Source organism: Alligator mississippiensis, chromosome 5, assembly GCF_030867095.1.
Source record: "Alligator mississippiensis isolate rAllMis1 chromosome 5, rAllMis1, whole genome shotgun sequence".
Taxonomy (NCBI): Eukaryota; Metazoa; Chordata; order Crocodylia; family Alligatoridae; genus Alligator; species Alligator mississippiensis.
The window spans coordinates 151,373,165-151,390,766 of NC_081828.1; positions in this window are offsets into that span (position 1 = coordinate 151,373,165).

Here is a 17,602-nt window from a genome sequence, read left to right on the forward strand (position 1 = left end):
ACCCAGGAGGCACCAGTTGCCAAGCCAGGGTGGGTGCTGCCCCCGCCCCCAGGCACTCCCCGGTGGACCCAGAAGTGAACCAGAAGTACTTCTGGTCCACTTCTGAGCCCACCATTGAGCATGCTGGGGAGCCCACACTGCTGTGGGACGCTCCATCCACTCCAGCATCTCAGCATTCATGAGCTGCCTGGTGCCCTGAGGTATGTAGAAAAAACATTTAAAGTTGTGTCTATGTCCAAATCACCAAATTGATTCAGAAAGATCAAAGGGTCTCCTGATTTGGTTCAGAGATTTGGCCACCAAATCGGGCCAAACCTCCGCCGAATCAAATCAGGGACTGAAGCTTTGCACATCCCTAGTGTCCACACTCAGAGACAGTTGCATAAGGGTGCTACTGAATGTTAATGTTAATCATCAAGTCACAGTAAGACAACAGTAAAGTCATGTGGAGGGGCTATTTTCCAGTTAGGAATTTTACATAGAAGAAATAAACTGGAGTTTGCATTTTAACTGTTGTTTATGGATTCTGCTGCCTGGTCAGAATAGGAAAGAATATAGTCAATTATCAGATGTTATCTTATCCTGAGAACTGGCAGAAATTTACAAGAAAACTATTTTTGATAGATAAATTTATCATGGATATATTTTCTTTAGCTTAAAATTTTCTAGTTTTAGGAACATTTATGGCAAATGAAAAACTACAATTTCTTTTGAATGTTTTTATTTAAAATACTTCCCATATTCTCCATAGGCTCTACTTATCTATCCCATGACTTAATGAATTATGAAGTAGATTGCTGAACAGTTTAACTAAGAGGATTATGTATTTGAAATTATTAAACACTTGTATACAATTCAATTGAAAAATATCCTGCCATAAGAAGGTCTAACATGTCACTTCAGTGACTTTTACTGGTGGGAAAGGATGCAGGCATAGTGCAATGTCATTGCAAAAAATGCCTTTATTGTCTCCCTTGCAAATCTTGGAATAAGAAGTAAACTGGGAAAGGTTGGGCAAAACGAGGCGCACAATGCTATAGAGATTTAATCTGCACAGTTGTCTATGGCCCAGCCTCATCTGTGATAAATTTCAGGAATCTTTGGAAGCCAAGCACCCCTCAAGATAGAGTATGCAAAGGCAAAATAAAACCAATTTTTTTTATCATCATCTTCCACATCTTTCATTAGCTTTAAGAAAATAATACCCCCATTACAGAATGATAGCAGAGTTTGAGAAGCATTTTGGAAAAGATGCTCTAAAATTACAGAAATTAATAGGGAACCATAAGTAATTCATATGACCTATCCCAGAGAAGACACTTAAACCAGTTATGAGAATTGTGTTCAATGAAAAATCATTAATTATTGGAACCAATGTGCCTATTGATCCTAATATTATTATTACCTACTCTGTCCTCTTCTCTTACTACTTAGAATAAATACTGCTTAAACAGTGGGGAGTAAAGGAAAAACAAATGCTCCTTCTGTTATTGCTCCTACCAATATCCCCTCATAGGTATGGGAGAGGGTATGAGAGAGAGAGAAAAAGAGAGAGAAGACACCAACACAAGAACAGTTAGGACATTAAGGGGATAATTAGTATATAGTCACTCAAATGTTCCAGCAGCCTCATCACAACAGTGATGAAAAAACAGCCTGCTTCTGCAGTAAGGGATTGTCTCAAAATCATCAAATTTGTCAGGTTGCATAATGCAAAAAAGTAATTGATATTTCGTATGTATTTTTTAATGCCCACTTAGGTGTTCAATATTCTTCTCTGCACAGTCAGTCCCCATATTCTACTTCAGATAGCAGTAGAACAAAATGATCTTTGATAGCTTAAATTCTTAGCAAGGAATAAAAACACAACACACACAGATTGTCAATTGATTTCTCTTCACTACCTCTATACAATGAGGCCTAACTTTTTTGACCTGCTTACAGCTTTAATCTGTTTTCAAATAATGCTGGAAAGCAAGGGAGATGCTGTTTTAGAAAGCAGCTTATTGGTCTAATTAGGTATGTTGCACCAGCCAAACACTGGAGGAACATTTCTCTTAAACACATCATTTCACTTCAGTTACATCAATTATGAACACTATCATGGAACAGCAAATATGTTTAACCCTGAAAGTCTGCTCAGAGTAGGTCTGCTTTGAATTATTTGAGAGAGGCAGCATGTAAAGAGAAATGTTTCCGACAGAAAAATTACAGGGGTCACTATTCAAAGGTTATTTTTGTCAGGTACAAAAGCAGGGCGTAAAGGAAAGGGGAGCATAATGTATAGTCTTCTGTAAAAACAGAGAGAATACCAAGCTGTACAAAGTTTGTGCAAACAACACTTCTCCACTTTTACCCCTCTTCCTAGACAGGTGCAGTGAGAGTTTCCCCTCCCCTACTTTCATCATTGTTATTTCCTGAGTTAAGTATTAGGGAAAGAACAACCCTCTAAGATACCAGTGCAGCAAATGTTGGTGCATATATGAACAATAAAACTGAATCTTATTTGGGGTCAAATTTTGCCTCACACATATGTAACTGAGGGCAGAATTGTAGACTCAGTATTAACAAGGGTACTTTGGCATTACCCTTCATTAGTGGCATTTCCTTTGACATACTCCTCTCCAAAAGTGACATTTTTTTTTATTTTGGAAGCCAGGTGCCAAAAATCAATTGGGAGAAAATAAGTTTGCCAAGAAAATCTCATCTACTATAAAGGCTTTTGAAATTCTTGGTACTCCTCAAAGTACAATCCTTGTATTATATTGCCAGCATTAAAATGGCACCAATTTCATTCATGGAGAGACCGATTCTCCAAGAGCTCTTCAGGGTACAAGAAAAACAGCATAAGGAGGGCCTATTACAATTCCCTGATACTTAGAGCTGGCTTAATTCCAGAGGCAATATAGAGTAGTTCTTATACCACCTAATAGAGGCTATTTCGGTAAAGCTCTGGACTGTCATGAGCCTCTCCACCTCCTGGCATGATACATACTTACATCAGTAGAAAGGTCACATGAAAAAAGAGAATTCTTTATGTGACATCTGTGGCCTGATGATGGCTCTTTCTGCCCTCTAAATGGCAGAATGGGGCATCAGCAGAGTACATAATCCAGTCCCTACTGGATGTTCCTGATGAGCCCAGGCAATACATCTCTAAAATGTTTCATATGCTTACCTACATACATGTAGTCATACGGGCTCAGTACAGACAATCAAAAAACCTAAGCCTGAATCAATTCAATCTTTGCAAGTTAATCTAACCTGCATAGATAGAACTGGCAAACAAGTGAACAGATGTTCACTTTTGATTCCAGAAATGCAGGCACATGTCTGCAGTGGCTCAGGCTCAAAGCCAGAGGGCACTAGACTGAGCCCTCCCATCCCTTCCACTGTGGCCAGACTGGGGGAAGTAGAGATGAGGGAGGGGGCATGGGCAGGCAGGCCTGAATATGATTCGGGAGGGATTTAAATGCCCACCCTGGCCTGCAGGGATCCCAGCTGGGGTGTGCCTGGAAGGGGAAAGGGAAGCATCTTTTGACAGGCTTTTGCAGTGGGGAGGGGAAAGGAGCATGCCCCCAGCCCCCAGCATGGCCCCCTAAGGTGAAAGGGGCAGGGGTTTACCCCCACCTCTCTCCCACTGGGACCCCATCTGGGGTCTGCCTGCCTGGGGTGCAGCAGCCCCTGTCAAAGTCCCTCCCCCTTCACCGCGTCAGGGGTGGGGGTATAGCCAGGTGCCCTCTTGGCATGGCCCCCTAAGGCAAAGGGGGCACAGAAGAGATTTATTCCCTGCTCCCTCCCCTCTCCCCAGCTGGAGAACCCCAGTCACAGTATGCCTGGCCAGGTGCGAGCAGCAGAGGTAGTGGCTGGGGCTGGCAGACCCAAGCTGTGGTCCCATGGTGGGAGAGGGGACAGAGTGGGGAATAAACCCCCTCCCTGCCCCCTTCACCTCAGGGAACCATGCCAGATGAGTGTCTAGCCATGCCCCTACCTCTGCCACTGGAGCAGAAAAGGGGGTGCGGCCCTGACAGGAGCTGCTCTGTTCTGGCCAGGTAGACCCTGGCTGGGATCCCAGGGGGACAGGAAAGGGAGGGGCCAGTGTCTGGCCATGCCCCTGCCCCTGCCACTGGAGTGGGAAGGTGGGAGGGACTCTGAAAGGGGCTGCTTCACCCCAGCCAGGCAGACCCAGGGGGAGATGGGGGAGAGGGAAGGGAGGGGGAAATAACGCCACCCTGCCCCCTTTGCCTCAGGGGGCCATGCCAGGTGGGCATCTGGCCATGCCCCAACTCCTGAAGTGGGGAGGGGCCCTAACAGGGGCTGCTGTGCCCCAGCCAGACACACCCCAGCTGCAGTCCCAGTGGGAGAGGGGAGAGAGGGGGAATAAGTCCCTCCCTGCCCCCTTTATCTCAGGGGGCCATGCCAGGCCAGGGTTTGGCCATACTAGTCTTTGCAGGTTAGTCTAACCTGGCTAGGCTAAATCAGTTTTATAACAGGACAGACATCTCAGAAATGCAGGCGTATGCCTGCAGTGGCTCAGGCTAGAAGCCTGGGGGTGCTAAAGCAGCCCCTCCCCCCCCCATCCTTCCACAGCATGGAGCTGAGGGAGGTGTGGCCAGACTCCTGCAGGAGCTCTGATTAGCCCAGCAGGGAATTGATAACAGTGTTAATCACCCCGTTAAGAAAACAACAGAGGGACATTACCAGCTGCTGGTTGATTCAGCATGGACTATAGCCAGCATGTGGTCTGGTAGCTAACACACAGCATTGACAATGTGTAGGGGGTGCATGTGCACCCACATGCACCCCATGAGCATGGCGGTGCACCCACTGTAAAAGGCACTGCCAACACTGTCGGCAGCACCTGCAGGCGGTTGCCACTCACCACCACTCCCTCGCGGCCGACACCGCCAGCGGTCTCTGTGGGCAGTCCGCTATCGCCACTGGCTGCTGCTAATGTGGGTGGTCACCAACTGCTGGTCAGTGCTCACCACCACCACCACCCCTGCTGCCGACAGAGTCAGAGCTGCCTGCAGGAGCTCCCCGTTTGCTGAAGCTCTAGCCAAGGATCAAAGGGGAAGGGCCAGCCCTGCTGTGGAACAGAGATCCCCACCCAGCCCAGAAAGCATGCTGGGATGCTGAGGTGTCTGGTTTATCTTAAACCAGCAAGGGAGTTGGGACAGACATTGCATAAACCAGTTTAAGTCAAATCAGTTAAATCTGATACTACATTCAACTAGGTTTATCTCAAACCAGTTTCAGCCACTCTCAAACTGGTTTATGTGCACTGAATATCTTGTTCTGCTACAGGTTTAAACCAGTTACTGATCACTTCAACTGGTTTGTGTGTAATGTCTGTCCCTAGCCAAAGAGACTGTCTTCCAAGGAGCTATATCAAGATGAAGCCAGAATTTTTAAATACTGGTGCCTAAAGACAGTCCTAGTGGCACAGAAATCTTTATTGAGGCACCTAAATAAGTGACCTGATTTTACAAGCTGCTGATCATATGAAGCTCCTATTGGAATGCCAACCTAAAGCCATGATTTAAAAAAAAAAGAAATTCCAAAATTAGGTTAAAAGAAATACCTAGTCAGTCACTGAAAAAAAGTCAAAATCATTAAGCAGTCACCAGCTCCATACTTTAAATATATATATATATCTATATTGATATACTTATCAATATCAGACTACTGATTGGAGGGTTAATTCAAATTCCACTGTAACTACCTGGAGCACTAACTTCAGGCCCTACATGTCAATATGTGGATTTTAGGAATCTAACTTCAGCAGTTCCTTTTTTAAAAAGATATGTTGGCTTAAATACAGATTAAGGTATCCAATTTTAAGTATTTGATTTAGAATCCTAGCCCATCATAAAAGCGCTTACATTTGCAAGTGAACAAACTTTGTTCATTGATCATTCCATAACCTAAAGGGCTCTTGTATGTAGTCATTGTGCCTCCCAAAAGCATTTCACAAGCCTGCTCAGCTTTTATTTATTGTGCAGTTCTCTTCCAAGAAGAGGGTTCTACCCTACAAAATTTAGATTTGGATTTCACATCAATCTAAAGTGAAAATGTTCAAATTCTGAGGCTTGGTACAGCAATCTTCAGGCAAATGAAATTCAACATTGGATACAGGACTGTTTAAAACATATAATGAATCTCATAGAGGAAAGAAAATGCTCAGCTCTTATCTTATATGCATAGGTAATGTGAAAGTTCAAGACAGTTTTACAAACTAAGTGTAAAAGAAATCCCCTTCTAAAGCATCTATTATACAGAGACACGCCCCCCCCCCCCCCCCCCATTCTGACACTGGGAGATACTTCCTCTCTCCTGTTCCTGCAAGTGGTGGCCGATATGATCATAAGAAAGTAGGGCTGGAAGGGACCTCTCAAGGTTAACTAGCCCAGCCTCCTACTCAACACTGGATTGTTCCTGACTAACCATCTCAGTGAAATGTCTGTCTAACTTGTTCTTGAAAATCTCTGGGGCTAAAGATTCCACAATTTCTTTAGGTAGTCTGTTTCAGTGCTTTACCACCCTCATAGTCAGAAAGTTCTTCCTAATCTCCAGCAAAGGAAATTTAGATTGAAGTCTAAGGCTATTACTTCTAGTCCTTTCCCTAACAGCCATAGGACAAAGGCTATCTCTATCCTCAAGTACTATGGTGATGGGCACTGTATCAGTAGAGATGATTTATATACACAGAGCAACAAAAGAAGACTGCTGGAATAGGAATGGAGATCATTTAAAAAATTGTAATGATGGGTTTCACAAAGCCAGGTGAATTTGAATATATCCAGACTGCAGTCACTGGTGTGATAGAGATATATATCCAGGCCAGCTTTAAATTTAGCCAGCCCAGGTACAGACCACAGCCACATGGACTTTAGCAATCAAATACATACCCAGGGTCCTGAATGAACTTCCACAGTCCATTCTGCAGCACATTCAGCATCACCAATATTCAAGCTAGCTAAGTTAATACTACCTGAACATGTTTGCTACGAAGACTTCTTCCAATTGCTTTGCAGACATCAAGTGAGTTACAAGGGGTCTTGTTTCTGTATGCAGCCATCATCATACTTGAGAGGGATTAAAACAGGCTATTTCAGTGTGCCAAGCTCTGTATTGTCTATACAGTAATTGAAATATTGCTCGTTACCCTCTCTGTTTGTATCTTCTGCTGCTTTTTTATATGCGAATGGCTAACTATTGAGTTCTGTATTATAAATTTCTTCATAAGTCATGGTTAGCCTTTGTCACTTAATAAGATTCACCTGTCAGCTTTGGAAAGTCAATAAGACAAAATTCAGTAAAGCTTTCAAGTATGTGCATAAATTCATCCTTGTTCCCTTATGTGTGCGCAGAAGTCCCATTGAACTTAGATGTTTGAATGCATTGGTATCTGTAAAATCTGTGTACTGAATTTAACCTGTGTCAGTAATAGTCCACCTGTCTCACAGGGACTAAGGCTTTTTTCCTTCTGAGAAATTAGATAGATAGATAGATAGATAGATAGATAGATAGATAGATAGATAGATAGATAGATAGATAGATAGATAGAAAATCTGTTAAGCATTCAGAGATAAAAATATATAAAATATGCCTGAACCAAAACACACTAATTCTCTGTTGCAATATTAGCAAAAAAACCAAAAAGAACAACTTCAAGTGCAATTGAAAAAATAAAACAAAACAAAGTTTCCTTCAGAGACTTTTAAACATTAAGATCAAAGACATTGCCTGGTACAGTTATTAAATTACAGGAAGCCCAGACTGTTTTTCAAGTGCAATATTCACAATGGAATTTCAGATACTTTTTTGCCCTGATTTGATGCTCTAAGAATCTCTGTATTTCAAGTATTTAACTTCCAATAAATTATCCAAGAGTTACACAGGCACAGATAATCAGAGAAAAAAATGCAGAAAGAAATATTACAGTACCTGCTTTCAACATAAAACAAGTAAAACTCTAAACACATTCTTTGCATTTGAAATATTTTTAAACAATCTGAGATTGAGAGGGAAAAATATTAAAAAATGATAATTAAACCTTTAACATATCTCATTAAATATTTTAATACAAAATGATGTGATGAGGTCATTTTCCTTAACATAACACGAAAAGAACTGAATGTATTGATTGTGAGTTGTATAAGTGGTACACCTCTTGCCATGGAAAAAATGCTAGATCTATGGCATAACCCCCTTATTTCTCTAAAATCAACAGAGGTCTCATAATAGGTGTGGAGAAAGTCATCTAGGATTAAAACATTCACTCTTGACAGCACTTCTTTATTTTTCAGCCCTGGGGTTGGTAAAGATAAGAAGGATAATGCTGTCCTTGTTTCATGGAGGTAGTAGCAAATGCTTCCTTGACTGTGATAAGGTTAATATAGCTCAGTGTTTTGCAAGCTTTTTAGACACAAGGCACCCCTCTAAAAATGTCAGTTCTCAGTTTTCACTCACTTATGATTATGGAAAAATAAGAGAACAATTCCTCTTTTGCAAAGAACTCAAAGACCACAACAGGTCAGAATATTTTAGTCCCTATGCATTCCTATTTGGAATCTCTAAGACCATCTTGTGAATCATGTGTATGTGTTCACACATCTAACAATGTTAATATTGCATGACACACTTAAAAGGATCTCATGGCAGCCCAGGGAATCATGGCACCTTGGCTGAGAATCAATGATATAGATGAACCAAACAGCACTGGTAAGAATTGTTTTATTTAAATTTCTAAAGTAGGCTAGAGAGGTTATAAAAATACTGATCCCATTCAATCTCACCTTTGGGTTACTCTCACTAATAGTAATGCCCTACAAGGAGTTGAGAATAGTCAGAAGAGCACAGCTGGATCTTAAGGCTTCAGCCCAAATCAAGACCCATGAGCCAGCAGTGAATTCTTCATTCAGCTTAAGTGACACCTTTGTAAAAAACCTAAAGCTGCTATTGCTCTGTCTAGGTTGAGGCTTCCAATACTGTTAATACTTGTTGGGCTGAACTAGTAGCAGCAGCAATGGGGACTTTTTCTGAAGCAGATAAGGCCTATTGATCATTGAAAGTGCCATGGCTGTCTCATTATCAATCTTGGGATTGAACTACACCAAGTGTGTAAAACTCACCTTGCACCCAAGGCGAGATCTGAACAACTGAGTTCCTCTTAGCCAGATCCAGCCTGGAACATGTGGCAGCAGCAGCTCTGGGCACATTGCAGTGACAGCAACAGCTCCAGCTCTGGTACAAAGCATATGGCACAGCTCTGACTCCCACTGCATACCCCCTGCCAGAGTCAAAGCAGCCACCACTGCCACATGCCCCATACTACAGCCGCAGTTCTAGATCTGACACAGAGCAGAGGCTTCAGCATGACATGGCAGCAGGGCTGGCACCTGAAGAGCTAGGGCCATGGTAGTGATGATGGACAAAGCCCTGATCAACCTCCAAGCTCTATAATCAGCCCTCACTTGCCCACCTGCCTGCCACCTGTTGGCTTGGAAACAGTATTTAAATGTCTATTTTTTGGGAACTGACTTATAGGTATAGATATATGCATCATACGGTTTTGAGATAGGCAGCAGGGGTTAACTGCTTTCTAAAGAGTTTGGTCTCACACACACAGTTCCATATAGCCCTGGAAGCATACAGGCTGTCTAGCACAACAAAGCTGATGGATGGACACAGCCTGAAAATTGAGGGGGGCATCCCATAACACATGATCAGTTTTCAAGGCAGACATAACACAACAAGGACACAAAGCCTGGGAACCAAGGAAGTATGTACCATACTGTCCCACAACATGAGATAAGTGACACCAGCTACAAGGCCCCGGGGGGGGGGGGGGGGGCAGGGAAGGGCTGAGTCCCAGTTTTGGGGGAACAGACCAAATTAGGAAAAGGCACACAGAAGGTTACGTGGATGTGTGACCACAGAGAGAGAACCAACCAGAGATAGCTACAGATGAAGAGTCATCAGGAGTCATCAAGGGGGAAGGAGAATACAAAAGCAGAGACTTGAGATTAACAAAGGGTCCCTCCCTTTGTCTTGTCCCTCTCTGTTCCTCTTTCTCTTCCTTGAGAGGGGTCCCCTTCCCCATCCCTGTCCCACCAGGAAAGGTCCATAAGGCTGACATAGACAGAGGGTATATGACCAGCCCGTCTCATGCACCCCACTGGCGGGGCTGTGGGCCTCAGCATCCCACCTGCAGACCGCTGACACCTAAGAGAGAGAGACTCAAAGTGGAGCCTGCATCTTCACCAGATGGACTTTAACTCTGATGACAGCCCTAGGATTCGTAGTTATAGAATTGCTTGATTGTTTGTATTCCTGCTTTTTTGTTATCACTCTGTATCAATAAACTTGCCTTTTATCAACTGGCAGGTGTTGTGGTCAGTCTGAGGGTTGTGTTTGCCTGGAACAAAGATATAGGGGCTGGGTCCAAATCCAGTGTCAGCATCACCGATTGCCACATCTGTGGCAGGCCATGATTAAGTGCCAACACCACCAATTGCCGAGATTCTGTGGCAGGCCATTCCCCCTGGCCATGCTCCTTGACTTCTGTGGCCCTCCAGTAGCCCAGCAGACCAGAGAATTTTACTAGTATATTATTTTGCCTCCATCTTCTCAACTTTTTTGTATTTTGCTGCATTTTAGCAGCCTTATTTAAGACTTAATTCTCTCACAAACAAAGATCTGCACAGCTGTTATTTTGAAACAAATGCACCATGAGCCTGATCCAAAGCCTCCTGAACTCAGCGTTTGTTCAGCTGACTTCAGTGGGCTTTAGCTAGAGCCATTTTAAAGCTTTAAAAAAAAAAACAAAAAAAACCAGATTACAGTTCAAGCTTCAAAAGTTAAAAACCCCCTTGTGCAATCCATTACAAATCAGAACTATTATAGGATTGATAAAAAACAGAGACTTAACTTTGTGCCAAGCAATAATATGAAATGTACCCATATAATACTGCTGCCAACTACTTTTAATATCCCAATAACATATTGTTACTCTACAACAATACACAATAATTTTAAATCCCCATTCATAAGGACTCCAATTATAATCTAATTCAGTTCAGATTAACTATGCTTTAATGGCAATTCCCTTATACAAAAAAATAGCCTAAGATAATGTGTTGCAAATATAGTTTCAATGCTAATAAGAAGCAGTTTAGCAGCCTAGAGAAGTTCATTTTGACTACATTTTCGTTGCAGTGATAAACAGTATATAAAGCACTTCAATTACAGATTGAATATAAAAAATAAAGTTATAAGATAAAATTAGCTTGGTGAAATTGTAATTTCACTTTAGGTGTCTTGACACTTTTAATAAGCAAAAAATGTTCTTTTTCTTTCAAAATTCACAGTTTCGTGAAAGAGTGAAATGAAGGAAAACTGCAGATTAAAATCAATGCTGTTGATGTCACAATATTTTTAATTTAACCACATTATATCTCACTGCTGTGAAGCACAAATATTCCTTTTATCCTTTAAAACTACTATGACAGTAAGGAAGACTTCAAATACATACTATTTCAGCAAAAATTCATGTTCAAAATATGCAGCAACCTTTTGTCATAGCTTTTGTAGTAGCTCTACTCTGTTGTGTTATTACCAGGAGTTCATTTTATAAAAATCAGAGCTTCTGTATCTTCTAAATGAAACATGTTAAAGATATATGTGAACTTACTCCACATTTTAAGAAGAGATAGGAAGGGAAACAGATAAGACAGTTAGCTATGACACATCAACCTACAGCATTACCTTTAGTCCAGAACATAGGTACCAGTACCTAAAGATATCAGTCGTATCAGCAAAATGCTGCTCTCCAATCTGATCTGCATATTTCTTATCCATAGTAGGTATCTGTATTCTTCATGCAATATCTTCCAGGAACTGACGGTTCAGCGGACATAAAACAGCATACCTCTAATGCGGCTTACCCCAACTGAAGACCTGGCTCATGAGATGCTGATGATATATCTATGGCACAAGTGCAATTTCTACAGGAGACCTGCAATCACAGCTGGCAATGACAATTTTGCTTTAGGACTCCAATCCCATTCCAAGTGAAGCCTAGTGAAGTCTTTTTATTCACAGTAACATGAGCTGGGTTGAGACTTAATACTTTTTGGACATTCAAGTAACTCCTATGTTTTATCAAAGTAACCTAATGCACAACAGTAAAATCTTCTGAATACCACATGTCCATTGTAACAAAAATACTTTTTGCATAAAATTTTGGACTTTGTCTTAATTTCATTCCTTAAGATGAAAAACAATGCTTGCAATCCTCCACCCACCCCAGGATGCGGGAGACCCAGGTTCAAGTCTCAATTCTATTGTCCTGATTCACAAAAAGGTCCTGAGCTAGGTGTTTCACATCCCAGACAACTGTCCTAACTTCTAAGCTACAGAGACAGATTCCCTCCTCTATTCTCAATAAATATTTATTTAGAAAGAAGTAGAACAGCTGCAGTACGAAAGACTGTGAAGGTGCAGCTTGGAGGAAGCCTAAGTGCAAACCCTGCTATGAATCAGGCAAACAAAGCAGGGACTTCAACATTACCACTCATGGGGCATATCTACATGAGGCTCGGAGCACTCCCAGCCAGGTCATGAGGCGCTACAGGGATTTGGGAGCGGGGCTTAAGGGTCTGGGGGCACAGGTGGTGTTCTCATCGATCCTCCCAGTCTCAGGCTATGGGCTGAGAAGGGACAGGAGGATCTATGTGGTCAACCAAAGACTGCGGCGCTGGTGTCGTCAGGAAGGCTTTGGCTTTCATGACCACAGCCCGCTCTTTGGCGAGAGAGGCAGCGAGCTGCTGGGAAGAGATGGTCTCCACCTCTCTCCCCTAGGGAGGAGGCTCTTCTCAGCCAGACTGGCTGACCTGCTCCACCGGACTTTAAACTAAGCCCGCTGGGGGACAGGGGGACGACCGCCACTGCTGGCCCGCTGAACAATCCTTGCAAAGCCAGCGGATCATGGCCCTCAAGGGAGCCCGCCCCAGCCCCAGCCCTGGTAAAATCTGTGGGCAAGGAAGGAGCCCCCCAGGGGGCGCTTGCCTGCCTGTACACAAATGCCAGGAGCTTGGGGAATAAGCAGGAGGAGCTCATCCTCCTGCTCAGTGCAAACAATTACGATGTCATAGGGATCACGGAGACCTGGTGGGACTCCACCCATGACTGGACCACGGGGATAGATGGCTATACCCTGTACAGGAGGGATCGTGTAGAGAAAAGGGGCGGGGGTGTAGCTCTCTATGTTAAGGAAAGCTACACGTCCCTGCAAGCCGATATTGGCGACCAGGGTGGACGGCTGGAGACCCTCTGGGTTAAAATCCGTGGGGAACACGGCACAGGGGACACAATGGTGGGAGTCTATTACAGACCTCCCACCCAAAGTCCTGAGCTAGACCAGGAGTTTGCCCAGGAACTGGCTGAGGCAGCTTGCTCCAGGACCATGGTTGTCATGGGTGACTTCAATTACCCAGACATCTCGTGGGAGGATCGCTCAGCAAAATCTGAGCGGTTGCAGAGCTTCCTCTCGTGCGTGGATGACCTCTACCTGACTCAAGAAGTCTATGGGCCAACGAGAGGCAAAGCGCTGCTCGACCTGGTGCTGGCTACTGGGGAGGACCTAGTCGGCGACCTAGTGATCGATGGGAAGCTGGGTGACAGCGACCACGAGCTGATCACCTTCACCATCCGCCGAAAAGCTGGCAAGTCAGTCAGCAACACACAAGTCCTTGATTTCAGGAAAGCCGACTTTGACAAGCTCAGGAGGCTTGTCAGTGAGGCCCTAAGGGACTGTGACCGCAGGGAGAGGGGAGTTCAAGAAGAGTGGTTGCTCCTCAAGGGAGCGATCCTCAAGGCACAAACTAAGTCTATTCCATCTCGGAGGAAAGGCAGCAAGAGGGCACAGCAGCCCCCCTGGCTCTCCAGGGACCTAGCAGACCTCCTGAGGCTAAAAAGAAAGGCCTACAAAGGATGGAGGATGGGAGTCACCTCCAAGGAGGATTATTCTGCACTGGTCCGGTCCTGTAGGGAGCAGACCAGGAAAGCCAAGGCTGCAACTGAACTCCAGCTAGCTTTGAGCATCAAGGACAATAAAAAGTCCTTTTTCAGATATGTGGGGAGCCGGAGGAAAAGCAGGGGCAACGTTGGACCCCTGCTGAACCAGATGGGGCAACTGACAACTGACGCCCAGGAAAAAGCCAACCTATTAAATAGGTACTTTGCGTCAGTCTTTCATCAGCCCCATGGGACACCTGTGCCTGCTACAGGGCCGGGAAGTCCGGGTGAGGGTGATCCCCTGCCCTCCATTGATGCTGACTTCATGAAGGAACATCTTGAGAAGCTGGATACCTTCAAGTCAGCCGGCCCTGACAATCTTCACCCCAGGGTACTCAAGGAGCTGGCGAGCATCATAGCCCAGCCTCTAGCGCGGATCTTTGAAAACTCTTGGCGCTCTGGTGTAGTGCCCGAAGACTGGAAGAAGGCCAATGTGGTGCCTATCTTCAAGAAAGGGAGGAAAGTGGATCCGGCTAACTATAGGCCCATCAGCCTGACTTCTATCCCGGGGAAGATCTTAGAAAAGTTTATTAAGGAGGCCATCCTTAATGGATTGGCCGACGCCAACATCTTAAGGGATAGCCAGCACGGGTTTGTTGCGGGTAGGTCTTGCTTGACCAATCTCATTTCCTTCTACGACCAGGTGACCTATCACCTGGACAAGGGAGATGAAATTGATGTCATATATCTTGACTTCAAAAAAGCCTTCGATCTGGTGTCCCATGATCGTCTCTTGGAGAAACTGGCCAATTGCCGCCTTGGGTCCCCCACGATCCACTGGATGGAAAATTGGCTCCGGGGTCGGACCCAGAGGGTAGTAATTGATGGAAGTCACTCATTGTGGTGTCCTGTGACCAGTGGGGTCCCCCAGGGCTCTGTCCTTGGACCCATACTATTCAACATCTTCATTAACGATGTAGACACTGGAGTCAGAAGCGGACTGGCCAAGTTCGCCGATGACACCAAACTTTGGGGCAAAGCATCCACGCCAGAAGACAGGCGGGTGATCCAGGCTGACCTGGACAGGCTCAGCAAGTGGGCGGATGAAAATCTGATGGTGTTCAATGCCGATAAATGCAAGGTTCTCCACCTTGGGAAGAAAAACCCGCAGCATCCTTATAGGCTCGGCAGTGCTATGTTGGTTAGCACTATGGAAGAAAGAGACTTGGGGGTCATCATTGACCACAAGATGAACATGAGCCTGCAATGCGATGCTGCGGCTAGTAAAGCGACCAAAACGCTGGCTTGCATCCATAGATGCTTCTCAAGCAAATCCCGGGACGTCATTCTCCCCCTGTACTCGGCCTTAGTGAGGCCGCAGCTGGAGTACTGCGTCCAGTTTTGGGCTCCACAATTCAAAAAGGATGTGGAGAAGCTTGAGAGAGTCTAGAGAAGAGCCACGCGCATGATCAGGGGTCAGGGAAGCAGACCCTACGATGACAGGCTGAGAGCCCTGGGGCTCTTTAGCCTGGAAAAGCGCAGGCTCAGGGGTGATCTGATGGCCACCTACAAGTTTATCAGGGGTGATCACCAGTATCTGGGGGAACGTTTGTTCACCAGAGCGCCCCAAGGGATGACGAGGACGAATGGTCACAAACTACTACAAGATCGTTTCAGGCTGGACATAAGGAAGAATTTCTTTACTGTCCGAGCCCCCAAGGTCTGGAACAGCCTGCCGCCAGAGGTTGTTCAAGCGCCTTCATTGAACACCTTCAAGATGAAACTGGATGCTTATCTTGCTGGGATCCTATGACCCCAGCTGACGTCCTGCCCTTTGGGCAGGAGGCTGGACTTGATGATCTTCCGAGGTCCCTTCCAGCCCTAATGCCTATGAAATCTATGAGACATTTATTGTGGAGCAGCCTAATTAGCTCTATAGTAAAGTCTCAGCATCTACACATGCAGTCCTATTAGACCACAGGAAACTAACTCTGCCATAGGTTAGTACTTGTAAACACAAGTACTATCCTACGGCATAATTCTTTACTGCACAGGAAAGCACATGCAGATGCTGAGCTGGGTGGCTGGGTCATGAGGGTGCTCCAGTGCGGTGGCTGCCTGCCGGCTAGCCCAGCACTGCCGGCTGATCCACCCTCCGGGTCCCCTGCCAGCCAGGGCTGCTCTGACCTGGCTCAACATACTGTGGTCTTGGGCACACATGTAAACACAGCACCCAGGAGCAATAAACTCTGGCATGATATACACTGGAGTTTATTGCATCACATTAATTTCACATGTAGACATGAGATAACTGAACTAGCTCAGGGACCAAGAGCACTATAACCACATTAGAACAGTACTCTGCCCAGGGCTAATTAACCATGACACTCAGCATGGCACTGACAAAACTATGCTACTTCTCAGACCCAAGTTAGCATCCTTGCAAGGTACAGCCATTCAAAAAATTCCAGTTCATTCAGAGCGAATATTTCTCCCCAGCATTGCATTGCACTATGTATACTTTCCGTAATATCATAGGTAAGTGCCAAGTCACTGGTGAGTTAACCTGAGGGAAGGGGATCTCCATGACACCAAGAAGTCCATTTTGAGCCCACAAAAGTTTTGTCATCACTGATATGATCCTATCATAGTTTAATTCTTGACAGATCTGGTAAACTGTTTTCATTGGAAGGTTTTGGGCTAGCTCCATTGACAAGCTCAGGCAAGCATGAATGCATCTTTAACAATATAGAATGTATGATTTCTTTCCTGTGTCAGAAGAACTGGATGCATTACAAAAGTAACAGATGGCACTGTGAAAGGAACATGTACCTCATCTCTTGACCGAGACTATTTATTAATATGGCAGTAATGCCTAAGAGCCCATTGGACTAGGCACTGTTCACACAAAGAACAAGATGATGTCCCCTGCAACAAAGAGATTCTGAGAACAATATCAAATAAGTATAAACAACAGGGTGGGACAAATACATTGAGAAACACAAGGAAAGATTATTGTTAAATTGTTGCTTCCTGCTGTGAAAATAATCTACAAGGGCGGGTCTGCAATGCCCCAGTACCATGTCAGGGAAGTGCAGTAACATGTGCAGTGAGGAACATCACACCCATGGCACATACTTGTCTTCTGAAACAGAGGTAATACAGCTGCCCTAGTGCAGCAGTGGGAACAATGAATCAGTGATCAGAAAGGGGAGAAGAATATCACAAAAGCTAAAGGAGTACAGGACATCAAGGATTAAAATTTGGTTTTAGTCATCTGACCTTTCTCCAGCACTAAGATGACAGAGTTCTTTGTGAAAACCTCTTTTTAAAAAAAGAGTCCATATGCCTCGACATAAAACCATATTCAGGCACAAATGGACACATTTTTTCTTGAAAGTGTTAATGTTTTGGAAATTGGACCCCAAAATTACAAAACACAAAAAGCATGGATCTTATACTTTGTTATAAATAATTCAAATGTTTATACCAGAAATAAAAAAAATTCAAAAATCTGGCTGTCCAATCCTGCCTTCACACTTCTAAAACAATATTTTAAATTCTATATCTATCACAATTA